This window comes from Oryzias latipes (genome assembly GCF_053564925.1).
Source record: "Oryzias latipes strain Hd-rR chromosome 1 unlocalized genomic scaffold, Olatipes_Hd-rR_3.1 chr1_Y".
Taxonomy (NCBI): Eukaryota; Metazoa; Chordata; class Actinopteri; order Beloniformes; family Adrianichthyidae; genus Oryzias; species Oryzias latipes.
The window spans coordinates 11,161,967-11,177,192 of record NW_027616335.1 but is presented as its reverse complement, the minus strand read 5'-3'; the positions used below and the strand labels follow the sequence as shown (position 1 = coordinate 11,177,192).

At 44.7% G+C, this 15,226-nt stretch overlaps 1 long non-coding RNA gene across 1 annotated transcript; it reads right to left on the bottom strand.

Annotated features, from left to right (window-relative positions):
- Nucleotides 1-575: 575 nt before the first annotated feature.
- Nucleotides 576-3,525, bottom strand: LOC144990453 (uncharacterized). The gene is made up of 3 exons (XR_013654442.1): nucleotides 3,212-3,525; nucleotides 3,033-3,121; nucleotides 576-1,471 (listed from the first exon to the last, which is right to left on the bottom strand). It is a non-coding gene; the product is annotated as an uncharacterized LOC144990453 (long non-coding RNA).
- Between the last annotated feature and the right edge of the window lie 11,701 nt (nucleotides 3,526-15,226).

The window sequence follows — 15,226 nt, the reverse complement described above, 5'->3', positions numbered from 1 at the left end:
CGCTGAACTGCAACAGCTGCTTTTCTGAACTGATAGCTGCAGACACCTGAATGCTCCAGGTGAACTAAACATCAAAACACTAGATCTCACGAAGTACATTGTTAAAGTTTTTATGTAACTTTGTAAACCAAAATGATATTTAAGTTCTTTAAACACTAGTTTGCCTTTTCTTTAGTAGAAAACATTGGATTGGCAAAGAAAATGTATTTAGTCTTTTTCTCATCTGGACTTCAAATCTTCTTTCTTGAAGATAATTTTGAATTCAAAGCAAAGACGTCAGCTGGATAAATAAGAACCATCACCTACATTTTTATTTTTCTCATTCTCGGCACAACTTGTATTTCTATTTTTATCCGTGCATGAAACTGTTAACAAAAAGGTGTTGCATGCTGCTCGTCCCTGTGGGTTTCCTGTCATTTCTCACAATTAGAGTGTGACTGATCTAAAGTTTCGATGACTTCAAGGAAGTGGTTGAACTGCCATTAATCAATACCTGAATGTTATTAAAGGACTTTTTTAATTTTCCACATGCAAATTTGGCACAAATTATTCTTTTAATTGAACTTTATTCTTTCATTGAAGAATCATTTGGAAAAAAACATACTAAATTGAAAACTGCTAAAAAATGCCACAAACAAAAAAAAATGTCTTTGGGTTGAACTTTTAGTTTGTTTTCACTGATTTCAGATTAAAGTTCAAAACCTGAGGAAATTACAACATTGAACATAAAAAACATCAAACAATTAAAACTTAAAATTATTTAAAAAAAAAAAAAAAAAAAAAGCGTATGAGCTGCTAAGTTGTGCATTTTGCCAACATTTCTGTTTTTCTCTTTTTTTAATTGTATTTGTAGATGCACACTTTAAAGAAACAGTGAATTTATCTGTAGCCTGAATTTGCTGTTCATTAGTCAGTGTGTTGATTTACACGGATGGGTGAGTGCTGCTAAACCATTGTGGGTTTCCTGTGTGTGTTTATTTTTTTTGAAGACCTGTGGGTGGTTGAGCCTGTTTCTGTTTACTTTCTTAGACACACAACAAGGTAGAGTCATCTTATGAGAAACAAAGAATTAAAAGAAAAAGATTTCATTTGATGTTTTCTTAAAGTACCTTGTGAGGTTTCTGTCTAGGAAATAAAAGATCCAACATGATAAAGCTGAAGTTTGTACTAAAGAGCTCTAGTTTTCTGCAGAAGAACTGAAGTGTTGAATTTACTCTAAAGATGCCAAAGATAACATTAAAGATGCCAAAGATAACATTAACAAAAATATCTGCCAACATGTATATCTGTGACAAAGAGCTTTGTTAGTTTTCTGATAACAATCTTGGACTCATATGTAGAAAATGTTCTACAGCTTTGATGTTTTGACAGTAGAATATGTGCTGAAGTCAGAAGCCTGAGTAGTTCTCTTCCTCTTTGGTTTCAGTGATGGTTGTTGTATTTCCAGGGCAGCATAGCACACATCTTCATCCTGGAATGAAATATTTACATTACACAAAATATAAAACTAGATTAGGCATGTCCAAAGTCCGGACCGGGTTGAGATTTTCACCAGTCCGCATATCATCAATAACCCCCAGTGGCCCCCAGTATTTTCTAAAAACTGAGTCTAGGATTTCTTGATTGTGGTCGGCTAAATGACATTTTAAACCTAAGAGAACAGTGTAGTGTGACCCTTCTGTGAGGCTTTCTAGCTCATTTCCTTTTCGTAATTTTTATATAATTTTCTAATTAGGTACGGCCAGTGCCCGGAGGAAGAATTATGATTAATGTTACAGATAGGTTCAAACATATGACCAATAACAACATTTAGCCTTGGATGCACTTAAAATACATGCGAGCAATGCAGCAATCTTGGTTGCATGTATTGTGGCCAACATGAATTTCCATCATTTTTTGTGCTTGGTGGCACGTAAATATGTCTAAATAAATAGAAATGAATAGTAATAAGTTGAGAGCGGGGACCACCACGTCCAGGACAAGTAAAAAATTGCATATTATTTCAGTAAAATATGAAATAACTGTGTCTGTCTTGTATGCCAAGAGACTCTTTTTAAGGAGTTTTATGTCAAGAGGGACTACCAAACAAGATAAACCAACTACGACAATGAACTGTGCAAAAAACGGACAAACTGAAAATAGTTTTGGTAAAAACATATTTAGATGTGTTTGTTTTCTAAGCGATGAAATGAAAAGCCATTGCAATAACAGGTTATTAAACAGTCTATTTGCATTTTTTATTATTGATATAGCTAAAAAAAATGTCAGGCCATTTTCACCTCATCAAATCTGGCCCTCTTTACTAAAAGTTTGGACAACTCTGAAGAAGGTAGTATTTAGTCCAAAAATATACAATAAAGAGATTAGTTAATAAGATTCCAATGTAAACACTAAATGCAAAACAACTATCTACAACTCTCACTCTACTTTCTGTGTACCAGGGTTAGGATGTCATGTTATGGTGAAATTTAGAATCAAAAAGAGATGCTGGATCAGTACATTTGGTCTGTTAACTACTACAGAAGAAAAGATTGATGTTTTTTACCCCGTTAGGCAGCCAGAGGACTGTTGTTTATTCATCTGTTTTTTCTCCACCTTTCTAATTCCAACTCACAATCCCAGAATCACGTATTGAATCAAAACCTAAAACTGCCTGATATCAGTACTCAGTACTCAATACCAAATGAAGCAAACAGTTTACAAGCAAGCATTGACAGGAATTTGGTAGCTAGACTTAAAGTGAGACTAAACAATAAAAGGAAAAGTTGCTCAAACAGCTAAAAAGCAATTTCTAGAAGACGCAGGTTTTATAAACATGAAAGTCCATAAAGACTTTCTGGGCGCACATTAAAAGAACATTTAAATAGACCAAATAAATTCCACTTTAAAATACAAATTTACTAAAATAATAATGAGAAATCAACTGGCTTTTTAAATATTAAATATTTTAGTCAGAACTAGTTCCTGATTTTATACATTACTCTAAAACTCTGACAGGCTGTTGGTGCTTTTTGGCTGTTGGTGCTTCTTACCTGTTGCTGTGTCGGTCTCGTCCGATCTCTTGAGTTCTGTATCTTTTCAGAATTTTGAGAAGAGTTTTCTGCAGAAGCTTGAAGAAAACCTTTAACAAAAACAGAACAAAAACATGTGATGAATGTTTAAATGCAGCATCAGGCATGAATTTAGTTATCTAAGGAAAGTACTGAGATACCTGATTTCTGACAAATCCTGTAAACCAGAACTGAGAGGAGAGCAGAGAGAACAGAAATGATCGGACACACAGAGAAGAGCAGCTTCCAGCACACACCATCGTTCTGCTGACTGTCACTGGTACAGTTATGAGGCCCATTGGAGCCTGGATGAAAAAATAAAAATAAAGCTGTTGTATTTGTTTAACAGTTAAGATACTTTTTTAGAAGGTGGCGTCTTAAGAAAAGTACAACAACAACAACAAAAAACGAATTGCAATTGTTCTATCTATTTTAGACATTTTTCTTTTTCAGTTTGCTGACATAATTTAAGTTGAGTTCATATTTTGGTATTCCATCAAAAATAAAAACACTGAATGATCATTCATATAAAAAAGATACATACAAGAAATGTTGAAAATTCAAGATTTGAACTGGCGCAAAATATGCGATGACAGAAATTGTTTTACTTCATCTCATTAATAATTTTCAGCAGTAAAAAAAAATATTTACCACAGAAATTTAGCAAATTATTTTCAGTAAATTTCTGCTAAAGTCAGTTTGCGAAAAAAAACACTATAAAAGTTTCATCAGAACACATTTGGGTAAAATACTTACTGATGGAGATTTTTCTAATTTTGTTGCTGTATTTATACCATGTGTTTAGATCAATGTCATTTGCCTTTCCTATCATCCTTCCTTCAGTTCCACAGTAGTAAAATCCTTCATCAGAACAGGTGACATTGATGATCGTCAGGTCGTAGGAATGAGAGAAAACGTTCTTTGTCCATATGAACCGACTTTTCCTTGAAATTTTAAAGAAGTAATCTTTATCTAGAACTAGAACAGGTTGGTTCTCATGGAAAGATATTCTAAACCACACAATCAGTTGTCCAGCTCCCATTTTACAGTCACAATAGAGAGTGATGTTGTCTCCATGTCTGACTGTCAGCTCAGACATTGATGCTGAAGTCCAGTTTAAACTGCAGGAAACTGCTCCTGGAAGACAGATGCCATTTGAGAAATCAATTATTTCACAATTTTAGATTGAAATTCAGTAAAGTCAATAAAATGCATCCTCATCAACTATGCAGCAAAAGAGAAAGTTACCCCAGAGAAAAGGCAGAATGATGTACATAGGATCCATGAGTGATGAGGGTGTCATGATTTGAATTTGTTGTCTTGTTTTTGGTCCTTGTTCTGTCTTGTTTCTGTTTCCTGTTTTATTTTGAAAGTCTCCTGTCTTGTCTGTTTTCTTGAGTTTTGCTTCCTTTGGTCCCCATCAGCCCTGATCGTGTCCACCTGTGTCTTGTCTGCCCTGTCTGTATTTAAGTCTTGTCTCTGCCTTCCTCCTGTGTTGGTCCATTAGTTACCCCTGTTATGGTGTTCATGCCATGTTCCTCGTCCATGTTTCATGCCACGCCAAGTAAGTTTTTGTTTCCTTTGTCATCCTGCTCTGCAGCGCTTTTTGTTTGTTCTTTTTGTGCATTAAAACCCACTAGCCCTGATCCTTGCCTCCTGCCTCTGCATCTGGGTCCAACCGGCTTTCGAGCCACCCCCCCACCGAGACAGAATGGACCAACCATATTTTTTGGACCCAGCAGAGCGGGACATGCAGCTCCTAGAGGCTTATTGTCAGGAAGCCGAGCGCACGAGGTCTTACTGGGTTTTCGACCAGGCCCAGTTTGCCTCGTATGCCTGGAGTGGGAGCCACCTGGACTTCACAGGGAGCCGTCTTGCCCTGAGGGGGGGTCGTCGCCGTCGTCCCCGCCGTCCCCTTCCTGTTCCAGAGGTGGTCCGGCACGCACCACATCGCTTTCCAGTGGTGGTGCCAGATGCACCCCATCCCCGTCATGTTCCGGTGGTGGTCCCGGATGCACCACAACCACGTTCAGTGGTGGTCCCGGACGCACCCCGACCCATCCCAGCTCCCAGGGGGGTGCCGCCTGCGCCCCGACCCGTTCCTGCTCCCAGGGGGGTGCCGCCTGCGCCCCGACCCGTTCCTGCTCCCAGGGGGGTGCCGCCTGCGCCCCGACCCGTCCCGGCTCCCAGGGGGGTGCCGCCTGCGCCCCGACGGTTCCCCGGTTCCACTGCCACGCCTGACCCGCCTGAGCTCGGCTCCACGCCTGACCCGCCTGAGCTCGGCTCCACGCCTGACCCGCCTGAGCTCGGCTCCACGCCTGACCCGCCAGAGCCTGACTGCTGGCCCGACCCGCCAGAGCCTGACTGCTGGCCCGACCCGCCAGAGCCTGACTGCTGGCCCGACCCGCCAGAGCCTGACTGCTGGCCCGACCCGCCAGAGCCTGACTGCTGGCCCGACCCGCCAGAGCCTGACTGCTGGCCCGACCCGCCAGAGCCTGACTGCTGGCCCGACCCGCCAGAGCCTGACTGCTGGCCCGACCCGCCAGAGCCTGACTGCTGGCCCGACCCGCCAGAGCCTGACTGCTGGCCCGACCCGCCAGAGCCTGACTGCTGGCCCGACCCGCCAGAGCCTGACTGCTGGCCCGACCCGCCAGAGCCTGACTGCTGGCCCGACCCGCCAGAGCCTGACTGCTGGCCCGACCCGCCAGAGCCTGACTGCTGGCCCGACCCGCCAGAGCCTGACTGCTGGCCCGACCCGCCAGAGCCTGACTGCTGGCCCGACCCGCCAGAGCCTGACTGCTGGCCCGACCCGCCAGAGCCTGACTGCTGGCCCGACCCGCCAGAGCCTGACTGCTGGCCCGACGACTCCACGCCTGACTGCTGGCCCGACGACTCCACGCCTGACTGCTGGCCCGACGACTCCACGCCTGACTGCTGGCCCGACGACTCCACGCCTGACTGCTGGCCCGACGACTCCACGCCTGACTGCTGGCCCGACGACTCCACGCCTGACTGCTGGCCCGACGACTCCACGCCTGACTGCTGGCCCGACGACTCCACGCCTGACTGCTGGCCCGACGACTCCACGCCTGACGACTCCACGCCTGACGACTCCACGCCTGACGACTCCACGCCTGACGACTCCACGCCTGACGACTCCACGCCTGACGACTCCACGCCTGACGACTCCACGCCTGACGACTCCACGCCTGACGACTCCACGCCTGACGACTCCACGCCTGACGACTCCACGCCTGACGACTCCACGCCTGACGACTCCACGCCTGACGACTCCACGCCTGACGACTCCTCCACGCCTGACGACGCCTCCACGCCTGACGACGCCTCCACGCCTGACGACGCCTCCAAGCCTGACGACGCCTCCAAGCCTGACGACGCCTCCAAGCCTGACGACGCCTCCAAGCCTGACGACGCCTCCAAGCCTGACGACGCCTCCAAGCCTGACGACGCCTCCAAGCCTGACGACGCCTCCAAGCCTGACGACGCCTCCAAGCCTGACGACGCCTCCAAGCCTGACGACGCCTCCAAGCCTGACGACGCCTCCAAGCCTGACGACGCCTCCAAGCCTGACGACGCCTCCAAGCCTGACGACGCCTCCAAGCCTGACGACGCCTCCAAGCCTGACGACGCCTCCAAGCCTGACGACGCCTCCAAGCCTGACGACGCCTCCAAGCCTGACGACGCCTCCAAGCCTCTCATGCCGGACCTGCCTCGCCGGACGGCTCGGCCCCCCGGCCGTCCTCCGGACCTGCCTCGCCGGACCGCTCGGCCCCCCGGCCGTCCTCCGGACCTGCCTCGCCGGACCGCTCGGCCCCCCGGCCGTCCTCTGGACTCTTGTGCCCGTCGAGGTTTGTCCTCCGGGGCCCCCCCCTCATGTGACTTTTGGAACCTCGGAGCGGTTCCTTGAGGGGGGGGTACTGTCATGATTTGAATTTGTTGTCTTGTTTTTGGTCCTTGTTCTGTCTTGTTTCTGTTTCCTGTTTTATTTTGAAAGTCTCCTGTCTTGTCTGTTTTCTTGAGTTTTGCTTCCTTTGGTCCCCATCAGCCCTGATCGTGTCCACCTGTGTCTTGTCTGCCCTGTCTGTATTTAAGTCTTGTCTCTGCCTTCCTCCTGTGTTGGTCCATTAGTTACCCCTGTTATGGTGTTCATGCCATGTTCCTCGTCCATGTTTCATGCCACGCCAAGTAAGTTTTTGTTTCCTTTGTCATCCTGCTCTGCAGCGCTTTTTGTTTGTTCTTTTTGTGCATTAAAACCCACTAGCCCTGATCCTTGCCTCCTGCCTCTGCATCTGGGTCCAACCGGCTTTCGAGCCACCCCCCCACCGAGACAGAATGGACCAACCATATTTTTTGGACCCAGCAGAGCGGGACATGCAGCTCCTAGAGGCTTATTGTCAGGAAGCCGAGCTTGGCCCAAGGTAGGTACAGGTGGTGGTATGACCCCCAGTGCCATTGTTCATTCGAACCCTGGTTTGCTGTGAGGTAGTCTTTCACCTTACCAACCAAGTTAGCCAGCTGCCCAACCTTCTACTCTACCTCCCTTCGTCATCCATCCATCCATCCATCCATCCATCCATCCATCCTCTTCTGCTTATCTGGGGCCGGGACTGGGCGTAAGATGCCAAGACTTCCCTCAACCCTGCAACTTCGTCCAGTTCCCTTGGGTGAATCCCAAGACATTTCTAGGCCAGCCAAAAGACGTGGTCTCTCCAGGGTGTCCTGGGTCTTCCTCGGGGCCTCTGGTCAGTGGGACATGCCCGGAACACCTCCCCAGGGAGGCGTCCAGGAGGCATCCGGACTAGATGCCTGAGCCACTCCAACTGGCTCCTCTCGCTGTGGAGGAGAAGCGATTCTACTCCAAGCTCTCGGCGGCCGACTTAGAGAGGCCGACTTAGTTTCTACATTCAAAGTTACATTCAAAGTTAGACTGAAAACATTCCTCTTTGGACAGGCTTATTATCAGACTAGCTAGTATTCAGAGATTGTTTAACTTAATGTTAATGTGTTTAAATTAAACTTAATAACAATAACTTTTTGTTTTAAAAGGCTGCTAGAAGTTGAAGCTGGGGTGGCTATGGTGCACTGGGGTTCTGTCCTCTTTTCTCATCTACTTCTACCCTTCCTCTCCTCTGTACTTGGTCATCATTTATCATTTAGTTTTCCATGCCTCTGTTTGGTGCAGTGCGATTCATGTATTGTCACTCTTTCCCTCTCCCTTCCTGGGGAGTGGGAGTGCTTCCAGACTCCAGTTGGCTTATCCGTGCTCCTGTTCCTGACCGTTTACCTCGCCTTTGCTCCAGCTCCTTCACCTGGCTGTGGATCCTGCCTCTGGCTCATCTCTGCTCTGTACCTGACCGAGTACCTCGTCTCTGCTCCTGCTCCTACACCTGGCTGTGGTTCCTGTCTCAGGCTCGACTCGCGCCCCTGACTGTCCCCCCAACCACGGCTGGATGAAGCTCGTCTGCTGGACTTTAAATATGTAGATTTAGATAAGTTAATTCTTCTCTAAGTGATCTGTTAAATCGCCTGTCCGTCCTGGGGGAGGATCCCTCCTTCATGTGGGCACCCCTGAGGTTTCTTCGTTTTTTCCGGAATCCGTTTTTCTAGGAGTTTTTCCTTACCGCGAAGGGGGGTCTAAGGGCAGGGACACCAGTGTAGCCAGTGACGTGCGGTGGGATTAACGGCTGGTGAGGCACTGACGTCATCAGTCAGATTTACAAACATATGAACCATACTGAGAAACTTCCCTGAATCAGTTCTTCATCTTTTATACTTTTGTAAATTTTCCCGTGAATTTTGGAACCAATTAGAATGCTTTGTAAACAGCAAATTAAACTGTAACATTGTTTTAAATTTGAAACAAATAGTCGCATATTTTAATTCGGATGTTAAAAAAGTAGAAAAAAGTATTAATTTGTTACTTCTCGATTCCAAATTTTACATTCATAAGTGCAGAATAAAAATAAAAATAAATAAATAAAATAAAAAAAAACAACTCCCAATTTCACCATATTTAAGATCGAGTTGCTCCAGTTTTACGACTATATTAAAAAAAATTAACACACCCAAAACAAGTAAGACTGAAACAATTTGTGCTTTTTTGTTTGATAAGTAATCCCCTCTAAGAAAACTTTGTATTGTAAATATTATTATTATCTTGTAATCCCCTTTTATATATTTTAAGATACTTTATTTGTCTATCAGCAAATTCTATTTTGGATATATTTCTGATAATTTTATTTTATATTTTTTACTTGAGATGATTCAATAAGTTTGGATTGATGACATTGACTACCACTGCTGATGCTATCTGATTCATTCATTGATGCTGGATTTTGTATGTTAATACTTTGTTCAATAAAGTTGGAAAAAAAACATACTGAGTAACTTATTCACCATTTGATTGACAACAGTTAACGTGTTTTGTTTAAAATATCATTTCAACATGTTTTTTTTTCATATACAAACTGCAGCATAGAAAAAGCACAAACCTTATTATCATCTTACCTTTACTTGTAAGTAAAGTCCATACGCTGCTCCTTCTGAAGAAAATGACTTGCCGCTTGCTATCACTTCTTCTAGTATTTTTTAGCGTCATAATCTCAGGGCTCACCGGCGCCCCCTATCATGAGGCACGAGAATGTCTGGCCTCACCCAGCGGCTTTTTTGCCGGCGTTTAGCGCTCAGCACAAGAAACACGTCCCTCACATACAGTTATTTATAAAAACAAACACTGTACATCATATACATCTGCTAAATTATGTAAACTCAGCTCATATAGTACAAGTGACTGAACCGACACACAGAGAGACAGCAGTACCGTCTGACTGCATAGGTATTGCGCAATCCAAGGTGAGGCTCAGCGGGCTGGTGCCTCATCGCACGTCACTTAGTATCTGAACGGCAAATGCGGATATTCAGCGATTTTCAAAAGAAAAAACACCCAAAAATGTTACATTTAAATGCAAAATGACTGCAAAGCACAAATTACTGATTAAATATAATAATTTAATTTATTTTTTCTCTTTTCTTCCCATAATGACAGGTGAGGCACAGCCTCACCTGCCTCTCCTGACTGCACGTCACTGAGTGTAGCTTAGTCAGTTTGTTAGTTCATTTTAGTATTTTCCTATTGAACTCTTTGTATTCATGATCCTTTTGAGTTCATGTTTACTTCGAAGCCCATCGAGACGACTGTTGTTGTGATTTTGGGCTATACAAATAAATTTGAATTGAATTGAATTGAATTGAAATTGAATTGAATTGAGAGAAAGAGCTTCCATTCATTTCAGGAAGTCCTCCTGTTAATTACATTAACTTAGCAGCTCACAGTGACAATTGTTTACTGGGTGAGTTTAAAATTTTTGTGAACTTATTACTTTGTTGTTAGTTTATCTTGATATAAGTTTCTTTTTGGTTTTTAGAAGCAGCACTGCAAAAAGTGAACAAAAATATTATTGAGGAAGGAAATTAAGCTTTTAAATATTTAAACAAAAATGATCCATGGGCATGAAATGGAACATACCTTTCCACTAAACACTGTAGTCCTGCTGAGCTTCACTGATGCAATGATGAAGCTCCATGGATATTCTGGAGGATACAAATGTGTTGGGTTAATTTTACAGAGATTGTTTTCCTATTTGCAAACAGTTTAATACACAACCCATCACTTAACTTAGAAATAAAAGTCAAACTTTTCCACAGACCCAAACCCTGAGTACACATCCTTTTACATTCTAACATAAAATAAGACATTGAAAAAAATATTAATGCATAAAAATGTACGTATGTGATAAGGGAATAAAATAAACTGAAGGTTCAGACTATCACAAAATGTTACAGGATATAAATATTTTTGCTTCATGTCAGTGATATTCACTTTAGAAAATATGAATAATTTTTGAAAATTTTACATAATATACATTTTTAAATGATAAATAATTAAATTTGGAGATAACAGTCACAATTATATAAAAAGTAATTTGGGTAAAATACTTACTGATGAAGACTTTTCTGATTGTATTGATGTATTTATACCAACTCTTTAGATCAATGAGTCCTTTGTCTTCCAGGTTAGAATTTTTTCTTGACATTGATGATTGTCAGGTCGTAAGAGTCAGAGGAAGCATTCTTTGTCAATCTAAACTGAGTTTTCCTAAGAAGTACATTGTAGTCAGAACTAGAACAGGTTGGTTCTCATGGGAACAGTTTCTGAACCACACAGTAATTCCTCCATCTTCCATTTTACAGCCACAATAGAGAGTGATCTTGTCTCCATGTCTGACTGTTACACTGATGCAGAGGTCCAGTTAAAACTGCAGGAAACTGCTCCTGAAATACTGATGTCCTATTAAAAATTATTCAATTTCATAATAAAATTCTGCAAAGTAAAAAAAAACAACAATCTGAATCTGATGGTAAAGTTAGCCCAGAGAAAAGTCAGGATGATGTGCAGAGGATCCATGAGTGATGTAGTCATGTACCTCAAATTAGTACACATTTTCTTAATTGCAGATGCGGTCACTGCTTTGAAGATGATGTGAGTTAGGCAGATTTACCACTAGAGAGGTCGAAGATTTGCATTGGTGTGCTTAGTGGCACATTTCTTTCTGTGGTTCTTACGCTGGTTTGAATTCACAAATAACGTGTAAAGGTTTGGGTCTTAAATTAGAGCACCAAACTGCAAAATCGAATGTAATAAACCTGAAGGGTTCTTCTTTATCACAGATAAAGAAGAATCAGCACTTTGTGTTTTGGGCTGAACTCCATCAGTTTCATTAAATCCAAACCTCATTAAATACTGCGGGTTGACAGACGAACTGTGAAACAAAGTCAGAAAACAGACTGAGCTTTATTCTTTCAATAAAACTTTTTTGGAGATACCTTGAACTGTTTTGAAAGATAAAATCTGAAAATTAATTCTTGCATATTGTTTTCTGAGAGAGATTAAATGAATTTGCACGCCACCTATTTACACTGAGGGATTTACAATTATGAAAGACATAACTCCATTGGGAATCATTCAGAAACAGATTATTTGCATGTTGAGCGATTCAGACGTGACACTACTGAGGGTCAAGGTGATTAATGCACAGTCCACTACTGCATAACAGTAATTAAAAAAAATGTATATTACCCTAAAGTTTAGTGTCGCTCCAAAATATGATCCAAAATTATATTCCAAAAGATTAATAACCCAAGAATTAGGTTGAAGAAATATTCCAAGTATTTTAAGAGTGAACAGATTGACTTGGAGGAAGGTTTTTGTATCATTTTCAGAAATGAATGAAACCTCCCCAAACTAAAGAGCATAAAGGTGCATTTATAAACCAATATATGTCACTCAAATGTGCTGTAAAGTTTTTTTCATTTGACATTTTTTTTCTTTCTTTAGCTGTTATGTTAAGGTATGATGTGCACATATGATTTGGCTTCAGTTTTAGATGTCCTTCCTGATTCCATCTAAACCTGCTTCATCTCCCTTTTGGGGTCATGGGGTTGCTGGACCCCATCCCTGTTCCTATTGGTCAAAGGCAAGGTACACCCTGGACAGGTTGCCAGTCCATCGCAGGGCAACACAGAGACACACAGACACATGAAAACCCAAGGACAATTTCCCAGGAAGCATGGTTTTTGGACTGTGGGAGGAAAGTCGAAGTGCCCGGAGAAAACTCATGCATGGTTGAAAACATTCAAATGCCACACAGAAATAGCCAAGCAGGGATTTGAACCAGGGCCTTTTTCACTTTGAGGCTAGGCTGCTAACCATACCACCATCTATGATACCGATTGAAATGTATTAATATTGTAAATTTTAGGAAGAATGTTTCTGTTTTATGTATGTGACTTTTTTTTTTGCCCCTATGCGACCTGTATCTGTATCTTTTTATGACAGTCTGAACGACACAGTTCCGATCTTTTCAAATGCGACCCAGGCCACTTGGGTATGTGGTCCTGAATCCGATACGTATCCGATCTTTTGAAATGCGACCGCCGTCTCAACGGCCAGGCCACATGTATCGGACTCGTACGTCATTGTTACACTACAAACGTCATCATTCTGCGTTGAAGTAGGCGGGAACTAGAACATAAACAACAACCATGGCAGACGATGCTGATGAGACCAGTCAGTGGAAGGGAAGCGAGGTCACCGATTTGATTCATATTTGGGGTTACCACTCTATTCAGGCCAAACTCAAGGGTTCTTATCGCAACCGGGCGTTTTTTTTAAATTTCCAGCGAAATGGGCGAGCGTGGTGTTGAACCTTTCCACGCAATGACTTTTTTTTTTCTCCCTTTCCGACCGTGGTCAGAAGTGCGGGGGAACGAAGGCGGATCCTCCTTAGGGGTTCACTTCCCCGTTCAGACCCTTAGATTCTCCAGGATTCTCCAGAGCGGGTTAATAAAGAGTCCACAACATTTATTCTGGGGGAATCCTTCTTTTATTACTGTTCTTCTTTCCCTAACACACAACATGAATGCGCGCCCACACTGCCCACTTCATTCTCTACCTCGCTGCATGCGCTCTAGTTTCTCCTGTCTCTTACACACACACACACATGCGGCCCCAACACATACACATCCCCATTCCACAACAGTGGGTACAGACGATCCTGGCTCCAAAGCCTTCTTTAAATGAGAAGATTGTTATTGTGGTGGCTCCTGCTGTGGTGAAAATAAATGTAATCAATGTAATAAATAAATAAATGAACCGCCACCTTAACGTGGTGGGGGAGTTTGAGAGCTCGGGTGATCCCAGGAGCTAAGCTGTCTGGGGCTTAAGCCCCTGGTAGGGTTTCCCATGGCAGACAGGTCCTGGGTGACGAGCCAGACAAAGAGCGGGTTATAACCCCCTTATGATAAGTAATAACAAGGACCCGATTACGTCGCCCGGATTGGCGTCACCGGGCCCCGCTCTGGAGCCAGGCCCAGGGTCGGGGCTCGCAGGCGAGCGCCTGGTGGCCGGGGCTCTTCCCACGGGCCCCGGTCGGGCACAGCCCGAAGGAGCGACGTGGCACCACTCTCCCATGGGCCCACCACCCGTAGAGACCTCAAAAGGGGCCGGTGCAATGTGGTTTGGGTGGCAGTCGAGGGCGGGTGCCTCGGCGGCCCAAACCCCGATCATGGAACCTGGCTTTTGGGACATGGAATGTCACCTCTCTGGGGGGGAAGGAGCCTGAGCTGGTGCGAGAGGTTGAGAGATACCGTCTAGATATAGTCGGGCTCACCTCCACACATGGCCTGGGCTCTGAAACTCAGTCCTTAGAGAGGGGTTGGACTCTCTACCACTCTGGAGTTGCCCGAGGTGAGAGGCGGCGGGCTGGCGTGGGCTTACTCGTGAGCCCCCAGCTCAGCCGCCAAGCGTTGGAGTTCACACCGGTGGACGAGAGGGTCATGTCCCTCCACCTCCGGGTGGGGGACAGGTCTCTAACTGTGGTTTCGGCTTACGGGCCGAACAGCAGTTCGGAGTACCAGGCCTTCTTGGTGTCTCTCGAAGGGGTACTGGAAAGTGCCCAAACGGGGGACTCCATTGTCTTCCTGGGGGACTTCAATGCCCACATGGGCAATGACAGTGGCACCTGGAGGGGTGTGATTGGTAGAAACGCCCCCCCTGATCTGAACCCGAGTGGTTTTTGTTATTGGACTTCTGTGCTCGTCATAGTTTGTCCATAACGAACACCATGTTCGAGCACAAGGGTGTCCATCAATACACCTGGCATCAGGACACCCTAGGCAGGAGGTCAATGATCGACTTCGTAGTTGTTTCAGGCGACCTTCGGCCCTGTGTCTTGGACACTCGGGTGAAGAGAGGGGCGGAGCTGTCCACCGATCACTACCTGGTGGTGAGTTGGATTCGCTGGCGGGGAAGGAGGCCGGAAAGACTTGGAAGACCCAAACGTACTGTGAGGGTCTTCTGGGAACGTCTGGCTGAGCCCTCCATCAGGGAAGTCTTTAACTCCCACATCCGGGAGAACTTCAAACAGGTACCGGGGGAGGTTGGGGACATTGAGTCCGAGTGGACCATGTTTTCCACCTCCATTGTCTCTGCTGCTGCTCGGAGCTGTGGTCGCAAGGTCTCTGGTGCCTGTCGCGGCGGTAACCCCCGAACCCGGTGGTGGACACCGGAAGTAAGGGAGGCCGTCAAGCTGAAGAAG